This window comes from Diceros bicornis, chromosome 33, assembly GCF_020826845.1.
Source record: "Diceros bicornis minor isolate mBicDic1 chromosome 33, mDicBic1.mat.cur, whole genome shotgun sequence".
Classification (NCBI taxonomy): domain Eukaryota; kingdom Metazoa; phylum Chordata; class Mammalia; order Perissodactyla; family Rhinocerotidae; genus Diceros; species Diceros bicornis.
The window spans coordinates 22273873-22294769 of record NC_080772.1 but is presented as its reverse complement, the minus strand read 5'-3'; the positions used below and the strand labels follow the sequence as shown (position 1 = coordinate 22294769).

The 20897-nt window shown below is 38.6% G+C and overlaps 1 protein-coding gene and 1 pseudogene across 14 annotated transcripts in view; one reads left to right on the top strand and one right to left on the bottom strand.

Moving 5' to 3' along the window:
* The window catches only part of NCOA2 (nuclear receptor coactivator 2), a 282839-nt gene that overhangs the window by 123525 nt on the left and 138417 nt on the right, over window positions 1-20897 (top strand). The gene's annotated exons all lie outside the window — the stretch shown is intronic.
* Window positions 8678-14461, bottom strand: LOC131396635 (carbonyl reductase [NADPH] 3-like; annotated as a pseudogene).

Sequence of the window (20897 nt, the reverse complement as noted above, 5' to 3'; positions counted from 1 at the left end):
TGTCAGGTACTGTTCTGTTTTACTGTACTAACTCTTTTTTTTTTTTTTTTTTTGTGAGGGAGACCAGCCCTGAGCTAACATCCGATGCCCATCCTCCTCTTTTTGCTGAGGAAGATTGGCCCTGGGCTAACATCCGTGCCCATCTGCCTCTACTTTATGGGACGCCGCCACAGCATGGCTTGCTAAGTGGTGCGTCAGTGCTCGCCCGGGATCCGAACCTGTGAACCCCGGGCCACCGCAGCACAGTGTGCACACTTAACCACTATGCCACTGGGCTGGCCCCCCTAACTCTTACTATAACAGCCCTTATGAGCTGGTGGTGGTGGTGGTGGTGGTGGTTCTTTCATAGAAGAGGAACCTGAGGCATGGAGAGGTGAAATATTTTGTCTAAGGTAACATAGCTAGTATAACCAGTGCTGCCAGGATTTGAACTAGTCTGGTGCCAGCACCCAGAATCTTAAATATTATATGGTTGTTACCTAGTTTTGCATTCTGGTATAGAAAATGTGACCTAGGAAGAAAAGATTTAGGTAAAAATAGTCAAACTGTGTCTAATGTAAAATTTTGCCTACAAACTGAATAGTAAATGCACAAATTTCACTTTGTTACCACATCATGTAAAAATGGCCAGATTGAATATCGTTCAATTTAAAGGGTATATTATGGGCTAGGTGGTCTACTGGAAATTAGCTTTCAGGGGTGGGTCTCAGTGAGCTTCCCAGATAGTTGAAGCAGATGGACAATGAGAGACCTGTGGTGCTTATGAATGGGGAAGATGGGCCTTGTATGTTAAGACATTGAGGACAGAGAGCAAACAGTGGTTTAAAGAGTGAGCTCTGCGTGAAGATCACAATGGCTGACTTCAGAGTGTAGAACTGGTTTCAAGAGCAGCTGCCTCTGGTCTGGGCAACTCTGCCTAGCAGGAGCAGCAGGGATTCATAACAAAGGTTAGTAATTCTTCTGGAAAACCAGGTAGGCCAGCTAGTCAATCATGAATGAATTCCCGTTTTTCCTACTTCAAACAGGAAGTCAAATACAAAATGATCTTATGTAAAAGGAAGTAAAAAAGTTTATTCTAATGAGCAATTTTGTAATTTCTTTATTCTTTTCCAAACACATTTTCATTGGCACATTAGCAGGGCTATAAATACCAATTGTTCATACTTTATGTGATATGTAGAATGATAAAGACATTTTAAAAATAGAATAATTTTATGGCCTTGAGAGAGAATTATTTAACATATAATAAAAATGTTTTAATTGACTATTTTTGGAGGTCCTTCTGTCTGTCATATATTAGTCAGAGACATCATTCCTGTCACCTGGCAGAAAGAGAATGGATCTCTCTAAGCTCTTTAGGGAGTGAGGATATTGGCATCTATTGAAAATAGCCTAGTAAATATCTGTTGGACTAATGAACGTGTACCAGACACTCTTCTAGCACAATAACATGGGTCTTTTCCTAATTTACTTACTCCTTATTATAGTCGTGAAAGTCTTCTCAGATAGGTGTGAATATTTTTATTTTATGAAGATTAATGAGAGAGAATTATACAGCCAGAGGTAGTAAGTAGTGGAGCCTAAGTTCAAACAGAGACCTTCTGACTCCAAGTCCATTATTCTTGTTGTGTAGATATGTACATCACAGGAAAATGCTGTCATTATTCAAAGCTCCAAGGACAAATATTATTTATGGTGAAAAAACTAGACAATATAACATTATCGTTTCAAAATTTATTTAACCAGAGAATATTTATTGAACCTTGACCACTATAAAGTACTATGTTAGTTGCTCTGTGGGATAAAACGGACCCCTTGCCTTTAAGAAGCTTATACTGTAGTTGAGGTTGACATACACTTTAACAAAAGACCAAAGCAGTTTTTAATTCATGTGTGGGATATATACGCATTCTATGAGTGCCCCCGAAACTATATCTCCTGTCACATGCCTATATCCAATAAATATTTGAATGAATGAATGAGTCCAAATTAGGGTAAATTGGTTAGGGAGGGATTTATGGGGGAGATAAGACTTGTGACAAAGCCTTGGAAGGTGACTAAGATTTAGATACCTGGGGAAAGGTGGGTAGAGAGGGGGCATTCCAGGCAGGAGACACAGCTTGAACAAAAATGAAGAGGGGGTTGGGCAGAGCCTATCCATGGCTGGAATAGAGTGGCTTGACCAGAGAGAGCCATTTGTATGGGGAGCAGTGGAAGGTACAGTTAGAAATACAGCTTTGAGCTAGGCTTTGAGGCCTTTCAATGCTACCTTAAAGAGTTCTCATTTTATTCTTTAGGCGATGGCTGCCATCAAAGATTTAAATTCCAGTATCTGATGGGTGACATTACCAAAGTGAGATTTGATGTGGATTGATTTGCTTTTGGGACACAGGGTGAATTTGGGCTTGAAATGGAAAGGAGGAGACCAGAGGCAAAGGGAACAGTTCAAGGTGAAGCCGTGGTCTAGAACAGTGGGCACAGCATTCCACATGGACTGAGGGTCCTGGCATCTAGAAGGATTGTCAGAACCTGGTTACAGATTGTTTTGGAAAAGAGAAATTCAATATAACAAAATAGAATTGCAAGTAGAATAATAGTCTGAAAGTTGTTATCAGAGAACCAGTGTTTGTAGTATGTTCTGATCGAGAAATGCCAAGGTAGGGCATTCTCTTAATCTGGATTTTAAATGTTTGTTCTTCTTGACCATTTAAAAAACATAACACTTATTCGACCCCTTTTCTTTGGGTTATTTACGCTGTCCTTTTTCTTCTTTTCTCAGAGGTAACTGCTATCCTGAATTTGTTGTTTATTGTACCCCTCCTTTTTGTTTTTGCTTTTTACTTTTACTCTTTGTGTATTTGTTTATAATAGTCGGTATCATTTTCTATGTTTTAAAGCTTACTTAAATAGTATCGCATTGTCCATATTGTTCTGCAACTTGCCTTTTTCCTTTAACATGTTTTTTTGAGATAATATCCATGTATTTGCAGGTTGCTCAAATGTGCAATATTCTGTTATATGAACGTATCAATTTGTCCATTTTCCTCTTGATGAACATTTAGGTTGTTTCTAATTTTTTGCAATTACAAGCATCCCAACAGTGAACATTTTTGTGTGTCTTCTGTGTACATATGAGAGTTTCTTTGGGGTATGACCTAGAAGGGTAATTGCTAGGTTGTAGGATATGTGATTTAAGACTTAATTTTTGACACTGTCAAGGGTGTGAAATGGTGTCTCATTTTAGTTTTAGTATGCATTCTCTGATTACTATTGAGATTACACATTGGCCATTTCGATTCTTTCTTCTGAATTGCCTGTTAATGTATTTTGCCCATTTTTCTGTTGGGTTATGTTTTTCGTATTGATTTATAGTTATTGATATATTCTAGATACTTCAGGTTGGCATTTTTAACCTTTGGTTAACTCTGTAACTTTGTTCCTTTTGTAATCTGATAAGACTATATATCAACTCTGATCCTAGGCAACATTATGTAGGGTAAAAATGACCCCTGACTGGTAAACTGCATCTCGAATAGGAGGATAAATGAAATATAAATACCTGATAGGAGAGCCCTAGCTTTGAGCTTCCTTGGATGCAGTGACTCTTACAAATGAACATTTCCATTGCGAGGATCTTGGAAGCTTTGCCTGTGAACTTGTTAAAAGAGATACAGGCTTCTATGGAGCAGGAAACTTGTAAAGGGGCGACTCCTGCGCCCACACAGCAAGGACCCAAGCTGGGCAGACGCAGGGTCTGGTGGAAGAACTTCACAGCAGAGTAGCACTCAATGCTTCCCTGCTTGGCAAGCTGCCTTCCTGCCTGTGTCTGTCTCAGGAGTCTGGTGCCCGAGTTGCCTATGGTAGTTTTGTGAATCTGAATGTTTAGTTGAACCTAAGAAGACCCTTTGGTGAGTGTTGCAGCCATGTTGACACTTAAAATTATCTGAAAGATAGTTAAAGAATTGGCTTCTGATATATGTTATACATCAATGAAATATTTTAATTTTCTCCTAATGAATTTTAAAGTGTGGTTTCTACATCCTGATTATGCAATCCTGATCCTAAGTAATGGGCTCTGTTAGGGGAAGAGAGACATAACTTATGTCTGTATTGCTCTGCTGCACAAGTTTAAGTTGTCCAAAATGGAGACAGGTCAGCTAGTGAGGCGTCTGTAGTTCTCCCGCCGTGCTCTGATCATTTTTGGTTGCTTTTGATTTTTACAATTGATAGACTTAAACCAATGGGGCTCAACGGCTGGCTGGCAGACTCCTGTTAGAATATGCACTTTTTAGTCATGTGGTCGGATCTCTCCAGATTTTTAGCTCAGCCCATCAATTTGATCTTTCTTTTTCATGAAAGCATATTTCTCCAATATAATGTGGTTCAATAGGAAAATAGTATTTGATATATGAAAAACATTTTACATACGTTTTAGGGACATATTTATTTTGAGATAACAATGTATACTAAGCCCTATTCTATTAAAAAATGTAGACATAAATATATTTTGATGCATTTGGAAAACTTGTCCAGTTTGGCTTCTATGTAGACATGTATATATATCTTTCTATTATTTTCAATAAATCATAAAATAAATCATTTAATAAATCAGTAAATCATTTAATAAACATAAATCATTTAGTAAATCATTAGTAAATTTAATAAATCTTTAATAAATCATTCAGACCTTGAGCTAATCTTTGGTTGACTCAGGTGTAGTTAACAGTCCTAATTCAAAAACAAGAATTTGAGTGGCCCTTCAATTTTTTAGAACAAAAGGAAAATACTAAAACTAGTGGTAGAAACTATTGGCTGACCTTAAATAGAGCTATGTAAAATAAGAGGCATAACATGGCTCTTCGTTTTTCTAAAAATGGTCATATCATATACTTGAGAATGAGTATTCTGCTTGCTCACAACTTCACTTCTTCAAAGATAAAAGAAATACAGTCTCTTTTGGGTCAAGGCAGCCTTCTCAAGCCTTCTTCCCTCTTTCTGCCTTTACCACCAGCTGTCTTTTAGGTAGACAGCACTTGCATACACGGCCTCTTGTCCTTCCTCCCTCCCCAGGCTTCTATAAACCTATTAAAAGTTGCATATTCAGCCTATGGGGAGACCATGGTTTGGCTGGCAGCATGGGCGATCGTGCCTGTGTGCCCTTCCCTTCCACGGCAGTCCCAGCCATGCCCCTATTTGGGCTATGATTCAAAGAACCGCAGTAAGAATAACCCTGGTTTCCTTTTTCCATGTCGGGAACCGATTATCACTACTTTGCCTCTCTTCTCTTCTCCATGTAAAAGTCCTTTAACATGTAAAGATGTGAACAGTCTATGCGGGTTACTCCTGTATGAGGAGAGGATTGGGCATATTAGTTATCCTGTGTATGTGCTTGAACATTAACATGAAAGTTCATACAGTATATATTACTGTATGTTAATACATATATGTTAATACAGTATATATTACTCTAGTAGTTAAGGAACCACGTCAGATTTACTCTAGTAGTTGAGGAACCACGTCAGATTCTGGGTGAGAATCCAAGCTCTGACAGTTACTGTAAAATGGGGATAATATAAATGTCTGCTTCATAGGGTTGTTATTAAATGAGATAATGTGTGTAAAGTGTTAGCACTAGGCTTAGCACTTACTAAGCTCTCAATAAATGTTAGCTGTTCTTAAAATTACTTTGAAGCTTTGATATTTAGAAGGTATTAAAGTGTGAGGTGTTTGCTAATGTCTTTTACTATAATTATTTCAATATCTGTTACATGTACTGAAGGTTTTTTTAATTTAACTTTACATTTTACTAAACTAAGACTCAAGTTTCACTGCAGTGTTTTGCCATCATATTCACTATTTACCATATCTTAACCTTTTCCTCTCAACTAGAGCTTGCACATGATTTTGTCATTTCTTCGTTTTTTGTTAAAGTATTATCATGTAAGCAAGGGAAGGGGTTGGCTCTAAAGATTCACCTTTTATGTAATGTGCTGTTTTACCTTTATCATGACCATGACCTATCATAGGGATCCAGTGTGGCTTTTCCCAGTAAAATGTCTGCCTTGTTCATTCACCAGTTCATGTTTCAGTAATTAAAATGATTCTTCTCTTTTTTTGGTAAGCTCTTTGTAAATATTTTTGGTGGTTAATAATTTTTTATCTAGGAATTTCATTTAAAGGTCTGTTTTTTAAGAAATAGATTTCCTATCAAAGTAAGTGGTACTGGTTATGCTTTTAAGGAAAACAAATTGACAGCCTTTAGTATCTTAGAAGTGGGAGATGGATGTTAGTGTATAATTCAGCAGTTTTTTTAGTTGACTGTATAATTGTACTTGTGATAGTTAACACTAGAAGTCGAACATTTAAACTGGTGATTTGTTCTTCATTATTCCGTTTAAAGCAAATGAGTAGATATGGTGCCCAGCTCAGCACCAAGCCTAGATAGGCCCTTAATCCTCATTCAACTCTACCTTATTGATAGAGAATTAAAACTCTTTGGGACTTTTGGGGCCAAGAAATAATATTTTTGGGATATTAAGATTTATTTCCACTCTCTGAGCATATAGTCATGTATTGGCAATATCTAAGCTACTGGAGAATTGACCTTTAATTTTGTCTTGGATAACTTTGTTAAGGCGGGCTGTGGTTCTAACTTTATTTCTTGGGAGAGGTGTTGAATATGAAGGGTTGAGTTAGAATATTTGTCTTCTGTGAGAATTTCTTCATACTTTATATTTGGCTTATCCCTCTGACTAATAAGCCTTGTGTTTAACACTCAATTCAGGGACCCAGTGCAGTGAATTTGTTCTTTTTTCAGTCATTTTAGTTTCCCATTTATATATGGCATAGTGAGTACCAGTCTAAGTCTTTTACATGGGAGATCTCCCCTCAATAACAAAACACGGAAGTTGTAATAGAAGTTAGTATAAGGGTTGAGGTTTTTACTGAGTGTGTCTTATTCTTATTTCTTCATTGCTTTGACATATTCTTTAGACTCTGAAATTTGGGCATGAGTGTCTGAGACTCTAAATTCTAATCCTAGTTTTATATTTACATCATAGTAATTTTCTGCACCTAATTGCTATGTAGTAATTATTTCTTCATCTAAAATTTTACAAGTCATAGTAATTTTTCTCACACATTTTAGTAATAATTTTTTGCAATGAAACCCCTTAGAAGTTTCTGGAATAAAGTGTTATTGAAATACAACAAAATTATGGTTGCCATCAAATTTAACAATTTAAGTTTATATTATGTACCAAAGTATCATAACAAGTGCTATAGAGAATACAAAGATGAGTAATACACAGTCTCTGACATCAAAGAGCTTATAATCATAGTGCTGGGCCACTCGCAAGTTCGTAATACACTTGGGGTAACGTAAGTACATAGACAATAATAACCATGATGTACGAAGACTATAGTAGTTTTTCACATTTGTGTCCTCACTTCCTGATACATTGCCTGGCACATATCAAGTGATCAGTAAATATTTACAGATTGACTTTGATGTTTTCTGGAGATTGAGAGAGGGGAAAGGTCTCTTGTATGAAAGGCTTGGGGAAGACTTCATGAGGACGTAGCTACTGAGATGATAAACCTCGGAGGATCAGTAAGATTTAGATAGGCAGCGGATGGCAGGGGAGACATTCTCACAATGGAAGGGATGGAATGCAGGAGCAATGATGTGTCCACATGAAAGTGCCAGGCCACGTCTAAGAACACTGTGTACTCCAGTTTAGCTAGAACTGAGACCACAGAGCTAGGGGAATATTTGGTGAAAAAAACCTGGAAAACTAGGTAGATTGGACAGGTCCCTGAATGCCAAATCCCTATTTGATGTTACAGAGAGTAAGAATAAGAGAAGAGGAAAGAGAACTGACATTATCGAGTCCCTGCTATGTGCTAAGAACTACGATAGATGGTTATTATACGTATCACACTTAACCTTTAAATCAGTACTATGTGGTAATTTCCATCCCCATGTTAAACATGAAGAAACTGTGGCGCTAGAATTTGATATGATCATAGAATAAGTGGAATAAGGGAGAAACGTGACATGGGGAGAAATTCCTGGGGAAGCCTACTGATGAGGAAATCCTGGTAATTGCGGAGGGATTGGGTGATGTGATCAAGAGAAGCTGCACAAATAGCCTCTAAAGATCTTGGCTGTTGGTAGGGTTTGAAGACTGAGAGAGAGAGGGGAGTTAAAGGAAATTTACTGGGTGACAGAAAATACAGGAAGAGGAGATTCCTCAGAACGGTGAGGAGTTCCGTTTTGGACACAGGAGGGAGAGGTGTCCACGAGAGGCGGAAAGTTGGACGCTGGAACTAAGGTGATATCTTGAAGCTAGAAGTGGAAAATTGGGCTCCATTTACATAGGTATGATCACTGAAATTGATTGGCAGATAAGATTTGCAAGGAGTGGCTCTATGGCAAGAGGAAAAAGCAAGAATGTCATTCAAGTAATGCCCATAGTTGTTTTGTTTCTTTGGTTGGGTTTTTTTTTTTTTTTTTTTTTGGCTTTGTGGCCAGGAGAAGTGGACCCAACATATGTCAGGGAGGTAGGAAGAGAAGCACGATGGTGCAGTGTCATTGAAGCCAAGGGACAATGTTGAAAGAAGTGTTCTTATAGAGGCCAAATTGTACAAGACTTGAAGGAATGGTAAGAGATGGTTAGCTGTTTTGCTCCATCTTGATGCAGACATTCTTGATGCAGACATTCACCAGTGCTGTACGACTGTCATGGACTAGCTGGCCATGAGGCTCGGTAGCATCTGGAGGCAGGAGGGCCAAGTAGAGGGGTCTCAGCCCCCTCTTCCACAGTCCTGGAGCCATAAGCCCCTGTCATGTCTGTCTTCGCCCACCAGGGGCAGCATGCGTTCAGCAGAATCCTCTCAGCCCTTCTCTTGTCGTCCAGATGCCTGGCCAGGATTCTCGATAAGACAGTGACCCCCAACTTGGACACCCCATAAGCGGAGTTGAGCCAGCCTTCTCTCTCACGCACTTCATTTTTTGTATCCTCCACAAACTTTTTCATGAGGTCCACCGGGTCCTCTTCTGCGAGCGTTTGCATCGGAACTTCTCTGCAGATCTTCGCTGCAGTTTTCAGGAGCTTTTGAACCCTGTAAGCTACTGATATTCACCACTCTGCCGTGAGGTTTTATCGTCAGTAGTAATTCAGTACAGACATTTCTCATGGCAAAAAAGTTCGTTTTTAGTGTCATGTCAGCTTGAATGTGAAAGGGCATTGGATCATCAACTTTCAAAAAGAGAAGGAAACAGACACTAAGTCATACATTTCCCCCTGAAATTCATATGACAAGGTGAATCTTATCTCTAATTAAAGAAAAAGCAAGCTAACTTTACAGCAATTTTTTTTTCTCCGTGGTTCTCCGGAGGGCCAGTGACCCTATGGCGTATTTGGAAAAGTGAGGGGACAGTTTTGGCTGTCACAGTGGTTGGAGGTGTGCTGCTTGTCTAAAGGTCTAGGGAAGAGCAGGAGAGTCCTGGCTGCCCTGTCTGAAGTGTCCACAACTTACTCTGTCCTCTAATCCCTCTGCATTCTTTTTTTCCTCCTTAGCACTTATTGCTGTCTTACATATTGTATCTTATACTTATTTATCTTGTTTGCTGCCCTTATCTAGATTGTAAGGTCAGAAGGGCCAAGATGTTATCTGATTGGGTCACTGCGCTATCCACAGTGCCCCACACATAGTAAGAATCTCCATGCGTGGTTGATGACTAGACATGTGGAAATTGTATTGATTTGCATAGCCGTCCTTTCTCCCTCAATATGCTCTAAACGTATTGAATGGAGCTGAATCATCTTTGTATCCTTAATAATGCCTTGCGTATTATAGCTGATGTATAAAGTTTTCTTTGTAGCAGCATCAGAGGGGAAAAACTAGAGATTTGGGACTCAACTGGTCTGAGTTTGAATTTTTGTTCTTACTAATTTGACTCTAATTAACCTACCAAACTTCTCTCTGTCTCGTTTTCCTCAGCTGTAAAATGGGGATAAATTAGTACCTATGTTATAGGGCTGTTGAGAGAATTAAAGAGATAATGCATGTCAGAGTGGCTGGCACATACTTTGCATCCAATAAATAACTGGGTTGAAATCTATTGTGTAACCTTGAATAAGTTACTTAACCTCACTGAGCCTCGGTTTTTTCATCTCTAAAAGGGGTAGATTAAATTAATCACATATGGTATGTACAGGAATCACTCAGATGCCACATGCAAAGTACCCAGCTGGCATAAAGCCAGCATCCTCCATGCTCAGTAGGCATGAGTGCCCTCTGTTCTCTCTCTGTGTCATGCAGTGGTTGAGAGCACGGACTCCGGAACCAGCCTGCATGAATTCAAATCCTGGCCCTTTTACTTACTAGCTTTACTTGACCTCTCTATGCCTGTTCCCTGTAAATTTCTGTAAATTGGGAGAAATAATAGTACCAGCCCCATAGGATTGTTGTGAGAAAAATAGATGTGAATATCAACGAAAAGCTTAGATCAGTACCTGGCACACGGTGGGCACTAAATGTGTTCAATTTAAAAAAAAACTGTCTTTATTGCTTTTTTTCTCTCTTTAGTCTATTGAATAGTTTTAACCTGATGTAATCTGAGTAGGATGCCTTGCCTATAAAGAATGGGGCTCCTTTGTAATGAAATTGGCCATGTTTAAGGGGGAAAATAAAATAAAACATCAAAAACAGTAAAACTACCCCTTCATGGTTTGATCTGACTGGATAACGTAACCTAGTCTTGAATCTTCCGTGGACAGCAATGAAAACGCACACTTTGGCTCCCATTCTGATCAAGATCCACTCACTAGCAATGGCAGGCGGATTTAAATCTTATTTTTGAAAAACTTTTTTGTCACTTGCAAATCTGCCTCCATTTCTCTGCCCCCTGTTCTGCCCACTGGTTTCTAGGAATGGTTGGGAATGTAGTAGAACCTGGGAGGAAGCAAAGGAGGAGGGACAGGTAGTGAGTAGCTGGCCAGTCTGGAAACCTTCTCCTCCCCCTGCTGGGGAAGGTTTTCTTCACTAGCAAGTCATTTTTCTAACAAAACTTGAAGAAAACGTATCCCTAACTGTGCCTCTTGATTCTTCCATCCTATTGAGGATAAAAGCTCTATCTTCAAAGAAATCCAAAGTTTATTACATCGCTGAGGGCTTGGCTAGATCTTTATTCATGTCTAAAACAGGCTTAAGAAAAGAGAGGTCGCTGCTACCAATCAACAGATTTGGTTTCCATTCATGTAGCAAGCTGCTGTTGCAAAATCTGTTGTGTTGTGGTGGCATCCTCTCTCCATTAGAGGTTCTACTGGATCTTCCCTGTGTGTGATTCCTGGCCACCCCAGATCTCTCTTCCATTCTCACCCTGGTGCTGGGATGGCGAGCAGGCTTCGTCTCTGGTGCCAACACCTCTTGATTATAGTGATTGCCTGGAGTGCCGTGTTGAGAAGAATTGAGAGGCCACATACAGGTTCAGAAGTGATTAATGAGCTATGTCTGCTGTGCAAGGGGAGGGGGTAACCACAGCATATGTGTTTTGCATTTGCCAGACTTCATGGATTCCATGATAGGGTTCAGCCTTGAGAGACTTGAAGCCTCCTTTCGTGTCTCAGTATTTTTGTCTTTGAATTAGTGTATATCAGTTACTTTATTCCACTTTAAAATTGAAAGAAATTAGGAATTATCTATTAGCTTGGAATATATAGACTTATCTATGTGTTGCCTGAGGAAGCTTTTAGAGATCTAAATTATTCTTAGTTCTCTCACTTCTGAAATAAGTAAATTGGTCTCTAACCTTTTTATTGAGGTTTTCTTGCTTTGTTAACACGTGGTTTTATCTTCCATTTTGTAAGTTTGGCAGAAAATACTCCTAAATTTTGGGGTAATTCTACTTATTGGACTACTTATAAATTAACATGAATCACTTGAAACTTTGGGCACACAGCAGGTGGTTATACCAGACTTTTATAATCATTGTAGAACAGACCAGACATCTCATTCCTAAGGGAATGGTCATGTGTGTGTTGGCCTTTGGCTTCTCTTAGAGGCTACAGATAATTCTCAGTCTAACTACTGAGGTCTAAGGTATTATTTCTGTTTTGTTACATTTTCTTATGAATCGAAGTAAGTCTTCTCTATTCTGGCAGCTGACAAAGAACACTGTTGCATTGAGGCAGTAATGACAATGTTGAAAATACAAGCAAAGCTCCAAATATGAGGATATTTTTGACATTTTCTAACTAAAGTTATGGATATATATGGATATATTAGACTTTTAAAAAATTTGTGGTAAAATATACATAACAAAATTACCATTTTAACCATTTTTAAGTGTATGGTTCTGTGGCATTAAGTACTGTATGTTCACATTGTCGTACAACCATCACCAATATCCATTTCCAGAACTTCTCTGTCTTCCCCAATTGAAAGTCTATACCCATTAAACACTAACTCCCCATTCCTCCTCCCCGCCATTCCCTGGCAACCAATACTCTACTTTTTTGCCTGTGTGAATTTGATTGCTCTTTTTGTGGCTTACGTATTTCACTTAGCATGTCTTCAGGGGTTCATTCATCTTGTAGCATGTGTCAAAATTTCCTTCCTTTTTACAGCTGAATAATATTTCATTGTGTGTGTATACCACATTTTATTTATCCACTCATCTGTCAGTGGGCACTTGGGTTGCTGCCACCTTTTGACTATTGTGAATAAGGCTGCTGTGAACATAGGTGGATGAATATTTGTTTAAGTCCCTGCTTTCAGTTCTTTTGGGTGCACACCCAGAAGTGGTATTGCTGAGTCATATGGTAATTCTGTGTTTAATTTTTTTGAGGAATCACCATGTGGTTTTCCACAGCAGCTGTGCCATTTTACATGCCACCAGCAATGCACAAGGGTTCCAGTTTCTCCACATCCTTGCCAGTGCTTACTTTCTAGTTTTTTACAATAGCTATCCTAGTGGGTGTGAAGTAGTATCTCATTGTGGTTTTGATTTGCATTGGCATAATGACTAATGATGCTGAACATCTTTTCATGTGCTTATTGGCCATTTGTATGTCTACTCAAGTCCTTTGCCCATTTTTTTCATCAAATGTTTTGGGTTTTTCTTATTGTTTTTGTGTAGTAGGAGTTCTTTATATGTACTAGATATCAATCCCTTATCAAATATATGACTTGCAGGTATTTTCTCCTATTCCATAGTTGCCTTTTCATTCTGTTGATAGTATCCTTTGATGCCCAAGTTTCTAATTTTGATAAAGTCCAACTTATCTATTTTTTCTTTGTTACATATGCTTTTGGTGTCATATCCAAGAAATCATTACCAAATCCAGTGTCCTGAAGGTTTCCCCGTATGTTTCTGGTAAGAATTTTATAGTTTTAGCTCTTATGTTTAGGTCTTTGATCTACTTTAATTTTTGTATATGTAAGGTAAGCGTCCGTCGTCATTTTTTTGCATGTGGATACGCAGTTGTCCCAACACCCTTTGTTCAAAAGACAGATAGGCCCCACTGAATGGTTTTGGCACCCTTGTTAAAAGTCATGTGACCATGTTGTGAGGCTGTATTTATTTGTGGGCTGTATTGGACTTTTGAAGGTTAGGTATCTCAGCTTCCGTATATCCTCATCATTTCTTACTGATAGTATTGCTACAAATTCCTAACTACTCTCTCTAACTAGTATTATTTCTTGAAGTTCATACTTCAGGTAAAATTTATTTAAAAAAAAAAAAAACCATTGAATTCCGCTATTCGGAACCGTTTTCATGGGTTCCCCGTTCCTTGCAGGATGAATTTCAGCCTCCTTAGCTCTGCAGACAGAGCTCACCCTAGCCTGGCTCTTGCCCTCCTCTCCAGCCTTTTCTCCACCGCTTTCTTTCAGGCCCCCTTTGCTGTGGTCATGGGGGTTTCCTGGGAGCCCGGGTGAGAAGTGTGCTCTCACGCGCCCCTGCTTGTGCGCCTGTTTCTCCCCTCCCTCCCACACTTGACACCGTCCTGCTTGTCCTGTGTTCTCTGAAGCCTTTCCTGGCCTTCTTTTCGAAGTTTGGCACTCTCCCTCTTTGCTCCTGTAACAGCCCAGACATTGAGGTGGCATTTCTGATCATATTTTATAAGTTTGCCTCATTTTCTGTTTGCTCTCTTTGATTTGGGGTCCCTGGAGGACAGGGATTTTGTCCTGTTCATTCTTTTTTTTTTTTTTTTTTTTTGCTGAGGAAGATTGGCCCTGAGCTAACATCTGCACCAATCTTCTTCTGTTTTGTATGTGGGTCGCCACCACAGCAAGGCTGACGAGTGGTATGGGTCCGCCCCTGGGATCTGAACCCGCGAACCCAGGCCGCCAAAGCAGAGTGCGTGGAACTCAACCACTGTGCCATGGGGCCAGCCCCGATCCTGTTCATTTTTTTATTCCCAGAGCCTGACTTTAGTGCCTTACACGACATCGGTGCTGAATAAATGTTTGTTGAATGAAATGAGTTAACCTAGTGCTAAAAAAGAAAAAGACAAAGAACTGGAAGATATCAGATCAGGTATCAAAAATGATTTTTCATTATTATAAACTATTGCTGTGCCTGAGGGGCTTTAAGGAAAGATAACTTTTTTCCTCTAATGATATTTTCCCTCTTTCTCCATGTTTGCTACTATGATTGTAATTACTATTACCCTCCTCCAAACAAGGATAAATAATCTTAACGATATTTTGAACGGAAGGAGAGAATAAGGAGGAAGCAGAAAAAGAAAGACCTGGAGTGAGGGGAGGGTGAAGGAAATCATCCACCTCATTCAAAAGCATTTAACAAGTGACACTTCAAAGTTGAGTCAGAATTGGCTGGGTGCTGAGACACAGTTCTGATAGACAAACAGAAAACACCTGTTCCTTAGGATCTTTTGTCACAAGTGCCTCTCATGCCTGTGGAAATTTGGAATAGATGAATAATTAATTATTTGCCTTAGCATATAGCATCTCCACGAAGAGAAGTTTTTGTCTAACTTTGCCAATTCTGTCTATATGGCCAAATCTGTGAATAAATGAAAACTTGTAGTCAGATCTTAGTTAAAACAGGTTGTCAAGAGAAAACCTCAAGTCTTGCTATCAATGACCTGCGTAGCCTTCCTTTACGATACGGGGAGAACAGTGCGCCGGTTCTTCCAGTCCTCTCTGTGTGTGACTGTCACTTTCTTCTGGCTGTATTTGCGAGAAGTTAATACGTAGGGGGTCCAGAGAGCAGCAGAGTCAGAAGAGCAAATGTGGTTAATCTGCAAGGGTTAAGGGTGACAAGTAGGCAAGCCCGTTAGCCATCATTCAGGGATGTGTTACAGCTCTTCTGTTGTATCTCTGAAACCCCAGTTCTCTCTAACATTTTAAAGAAGCAGTGTGGTCTAGTCTCTACCTTTGGTTACTTTCTGACCTCTTAATAACAGTTTGGGAAGTTTTCTCCTTAATTAATATGTAAATGATTCTAAAGTTAGATATTTGAAAAAGTCTAACTGGAGACTGTGGAGTTATCTGAGTCTGAGAATTTGAGATGGATGACTTCAAGAGACCCAGAACTAGATGGCTCTCACATTCTTTTTAGCCTCAAATTTTTGCAATTCAAAATGGTCATCCATCCTGTCAGAGACTTTTAGGGAATAATGCCCATCTCAGAGGGCTGGATTAATCAATGAGTCAAATTCCTGTGGTATATAATCTGCTCCCTGAGCCTTAGACATTTTTGGAAGCCTGAGGTATAAAAGGTAAAAACCCTGATAGGCCACTAGGGTTCTCGTTAATTCTAACAGATCACCTAAGAATTTCAGTTATAACCTGGTGGTACTCCAGGGTCTTCAAAGAATAATGTACCTTTTAAAGATGATTTACTCTAGAGTGGTTTACATATGCACTAATTGGGAAGAAGCTGATTCAGTGGTTGAAGCCTCTGAAATCCTTGGATGGAGTACAAATGCTGAGATGGAAATGTAGTATGCTATTTGTATATTATTTCATTTCATGAAGTGGTAACTTGGCAGAGTCATATTTAGAAGTGATTGCACTCTATAGTCCTTCTCCGCAGCTCTCTTTTGTGTGGGTATAATCTCCTGCAGTAGTATCATAGACATTTATGCACTGCTGTTTGCATAAGCCTTTTATTGGAAATAACCCAACAAAATAGCACTCACTGCTAGCTTAGCACAGTTGGGCGTTCTCTAAGGCTCATTTTCCTACATATCAAAAGAACAAAATCTTAAGTTAACGTTAGTAGGTTGACAGGATATTCACAGACAGGCCTTTCCTCTATCCCCGGCTCACCTCTTGAGGAAGGAGGTCAGAGGCCCAAGTGATATAATTCTGTGGACAGCTGTGCCTAATGAAAACAGCCAATTCAAATGGACATTATTACTTTTCACTTTATTTTCTTACTGTTTATGAAACTTATTCCTCATTGCATTAAAAAATATATTTAACAGATTATTCCATGATACTTTATCAGGTTTAAAAAATCTAATATTTAGCTGTAATATTGAATTAATGCTAATGGGTTTACAAATTAATATTATCAATGACTTAAAGTTTGTTAACATTCTGCAACTGTTAAACCTGTTAACCACTGTTAAACTTGTTAAACTACTTTCAGAGTTCTTCTCCTTCTTAATCCTAGGGATAAATATATGGTCATAGTGTATGAAGAAATATTTGTAGATTAAAGGTTTGCCATTTTTTGGCATAGAGGACTCAATTTATTTTTTGAAGTTTGTATTATGGAAATTTAGAATATGATAAACTCTCATGTATCTTTCACACGGCTTTAGAAGTTAACATTTTGCTGTATTTTAAATTTAGGAAAACAACATTACTAAAAGTTTGGAAATTATAATGAAAATCACCTCTGGTCCCATCTACCTAACGCAACTCTTTTATCATTTTATTCTTCCATTCTTTCCTTAAAGTTATAATAGACAGATATTGTTTCCTTTTTCTTTTGCTGAACATCGTATCAAACGAAGAGCTAATAATAGCTACCATTAATTGATGTCCTCCTATGCCGGCTGCTGAGGTAGTTGCTTTCCATATAATTCACAATAATGATGTGGTATAGGCATTCTCCGCCCTCCCCCACCCCCCACCCCCAGTTACAGATAAGGAACCTAAGACTCAGACAGGTTAAGTAACTTTCTCAAGAGTCTTATATCTAGTACTGTATATGGATTCAAATTGAAGTATAACTCCAAGGCCATGTTGTTTCCTCCCTATAAAGTGGCCTCTTCAAAAGCATTTTTTCATGTTGCTACACAATTACCTTTTTAAGGAAAAAGAAATGTCAGTACATAAATTTGGCCGTAAAATCTGTAGAAGCAGCGCTAGGAGAGATGATGCTGAGAATTTAGAGGGATAAAAGGCGTGATGCCTGCCCTTCAGTGTTTATGCTCCAGTGCAGTTACCTAACCCCTATGAGACACTACAGAGAATACAAAACAGGACTTAATGTGGTGTTATTAGCTGTAAATGTTACAAAAACTCTAGGGAGAAGGAGATGGATGAGGATTTTGCCCCATCTGTAGATAAGGCTGCCAGCAGATTTAGGATTTCAGCTGAAATTAAAAAGACTGACAATGTCAAATGTTGGTGAGGATGTGAGACACCCAGAGCTCTCATGCGTGGCTGGTGGGAGTGTAAAATGGCAAAGCCGCTTTAGCAAAACAGTTTGACACAGTTTCTTAGAAAAATATACTTATCTATGAGCTCACAGTTCCCCTCTTAGGTATTTACCTAGGAGAAATCAAAATTTATGTCCATTAAAAGACTTGTACGTGTATATTGATAGCAGCTTATATAATAACCCTGCATAAGTTTTCTTTTGCTGAGTAACAAATGAACACAAACTACACCCATTTAGTAGCTCACCATTCTGTAGGTGGGAAATGCAATGTGGCGTGGCTGGGTTCTCTGCTCAGGGTATCACGAGGCTGAAATGAAGGTGTCAGCAAGAATGAGTTCTCATCTGGAGGCTCGGGGGGAAAAATCCACTCTCAGGTCATTGGGCTGTCGGCAGAATTCATTCAGTATCTTGCGGCTGTAGGACTGAGTCCTGTTTCCTTGCTGAGTGTTAGCTAGGCGCCACTCTTAGCTCCTAGAGGTCACCTGCCTTCCTTGACATGTGGTCCCCTCCATTTCTCGTCACCAGCAGTACATTGAGTGCTTCTTGTGCTTTGAATTTCTGACTTCTGCTGCCAGTTGGAGAAAACTCATTATATTATGGTTAGGCCAGGCCCACCTCAATAATCTCTATCTTAAAGTCAGTTCTACCATATAATATAACCTAATCATTGGGGGGAAATCTACCATATTTACAGTTGTGGGGATTATGCCAGATATGTACACCAGGGGGTAGGGAATCTTGCAGAACCATCTTAGAATTCTATTTACCACAAGCCCCCAATTGGAGGCAACCCAAATGTCCATCAGCAGGAGAATGGATAAACAAACTGTGGTATACTCTTAAAATGGAATACCCTTAGCACTAAAAAGGGACAAATTATTAATATATACAGTAACATGGATGAATCTCAAAGCCTTATGCTGAAAAAAGCGTGAAGAGTACTTATTGTATGATTCCATTTATTTCAAGTTCTAGAAAAAACAAAACTAATCTGTGACAATAGCAAATAAGAGTAGTGTTTTTGTTGGGGATAAGGATCAGGTGTGCCTAAGGATGGGCACAAGAAAACGCTTCAGGGTTGATGCAGGTGTCGTACATCTTGATAGGAGTGTGGATTAAATAGGTGCTTTCATTTGTCAGAACTCTTGAACTGTACTCTTGAGATCTGTTATTGCACTGAATGTAAATTTTACCTGGATTTATAAAAACTAGAACCTTACTCTATTGAATCCTTGTTTTATCTCTCACCAGACTTTTGGTTTAAGAAATGAACCACAATTATATGTATATAACCACCATCAGAACGGTGAAAACTAGAAACAACTTGACAAATTATCTCGTCTATTTCCCTTGTAAACACTACTGCCTTGGTAAAGAAAAAAAGTTTAAAATTGCTAATGATAAAATCTGCTGCAGCCCCCTTCTGCACTCAGGAGGGGAGTTAGACAGTTTTACCTGCTTGTGCTTGCCAGCAGAAAAGATGACAGGGGGACAGATTTGCTAACAACAATACATCTTGAAGTGCAAGCACAGAATCTGGATGGAGACATTTTCCTTAGAAGTGTTTGGCAGGAGACATTTTCTTACTGCGATTGATTTGATCAGGGAATTCACAGCATTTTGCTGCTGCTCATGATTTGGCTGAGAAGTAATTGGTCAAGACTCCACTGTAGTTAATGAAGGACACACAGCATTAATTTTAGTGTCTGTGACCTTACCCGGCCTCTATAGAAATGGTCTCTAAGATACCCAAAGGTTTGATGAGGTTGTGAGAAAAGGACAAACTTAGGTAGATGGATTTCACAAAACTGCCCTTTCCAGTTTTTATGCTCTTCTTTTAAAAAGTTTTCTCTCAAACTGTATTGTGGTTACCAGGGGCAATGGGGGTGGGCACAAGGGGTGAAGGGAGTCATATATATGGTGATGGACAAAGAAAAATGTACAACCCAAAATTTCACAATGTTAAAAACTATTCAAACATCAATTAAAAAAAAAAAGTTTTCTCTCATATCTACTATGAGATTAATTTCCTATGATACGTTAATTTCCTGTGATGCCCTGGCTGGTTATTGACTTCAGATTTTAAGTGCATAATGAAAATATTTAGGTGGCTGTTAAAATCATTATAATTTTTTAAGATTCTTTAACAGTTTAGTTATCTTAAAAATTCTGAATTGTGCTTTGGTTCTTTTTGATGAGGTGTTGCCAAGTGCTAGCATTTTAAATGTTTAAATTTATTTTCTTAGTGTCTGGAACATTTTCTAACTGACTTTCTTCACTCGGGTCCCCGTTGACACCTCTGTCCTCATTTTAGGCTCTGTTAGTCGTCAGGGTAGTCTTCCGAGTGGTCACGGTTCCTTTCAGTGACTTTGAGAGAATTAGTAAACACCCACAACATCCTACCCAAGTTATTTATATGTTGAGTGTTAATATAATTAGAGTAAACTAAGAGTTTCAGAATTAGAATTGTGACATTCTTTGAGTTCTGAGAAATGACAGAGTTTTTTGTATAGATAACTTTTATATGATAATAATCCCTTCTGTGTAGTTGTATCTATAACAATTCTTGATTTTTCTGTATTAAAGAATTATTAAAGAATATAATTTTGGCTTGATTTACTTACAAGTAATGCAGTTTATATAAAATGATTTTGTGAGATGAAAGCTCTTTGTCTTGATCTCCAGGCATTGAAACAGTTATTCTTTAAAGTATCTACACACAAAAAGACAAATACTATATGATTCCACTTATGAGGTGTCTAAAGTAGTTAAATTCATAGAAACAGAAAGTAGACGGTGGTTGCCAGGGGGTGAGGGGGGGAGGGAAATAGGGAGTTGTTGTTTAATGGGTAGAGTTTCAGTTTTGCAAGATGAAAAGTTCGGAAGATCTGTTGCAAAACAGTGTGAGTGTATTTATCACTACTGAACTGTACACTTTAAAATGATTAAGATGGTAACTATGTTATGTGTATTTTACCACAATTAAAAGTAAAAAAATTATTAAAACATCTACTATGTTGTCCATTTTTGAGATGAGAAAACCAAGGCAATAATTATAACCAAGACATGTAAAATGTAGCTTACTCTTAAGTTGACTTCAGTTGAACAGATTCTGTCTTTTAGTCTCATGGCGTGCAGCTTCTTCCAATTGTGTGCTGTGCTTCAGTGTGGTTTTCTTCTGGGGCAACTCCTTAGTCCATCTTTTTCTCCATTTTTGAGTTCTTAGCTCATTCTTACACTT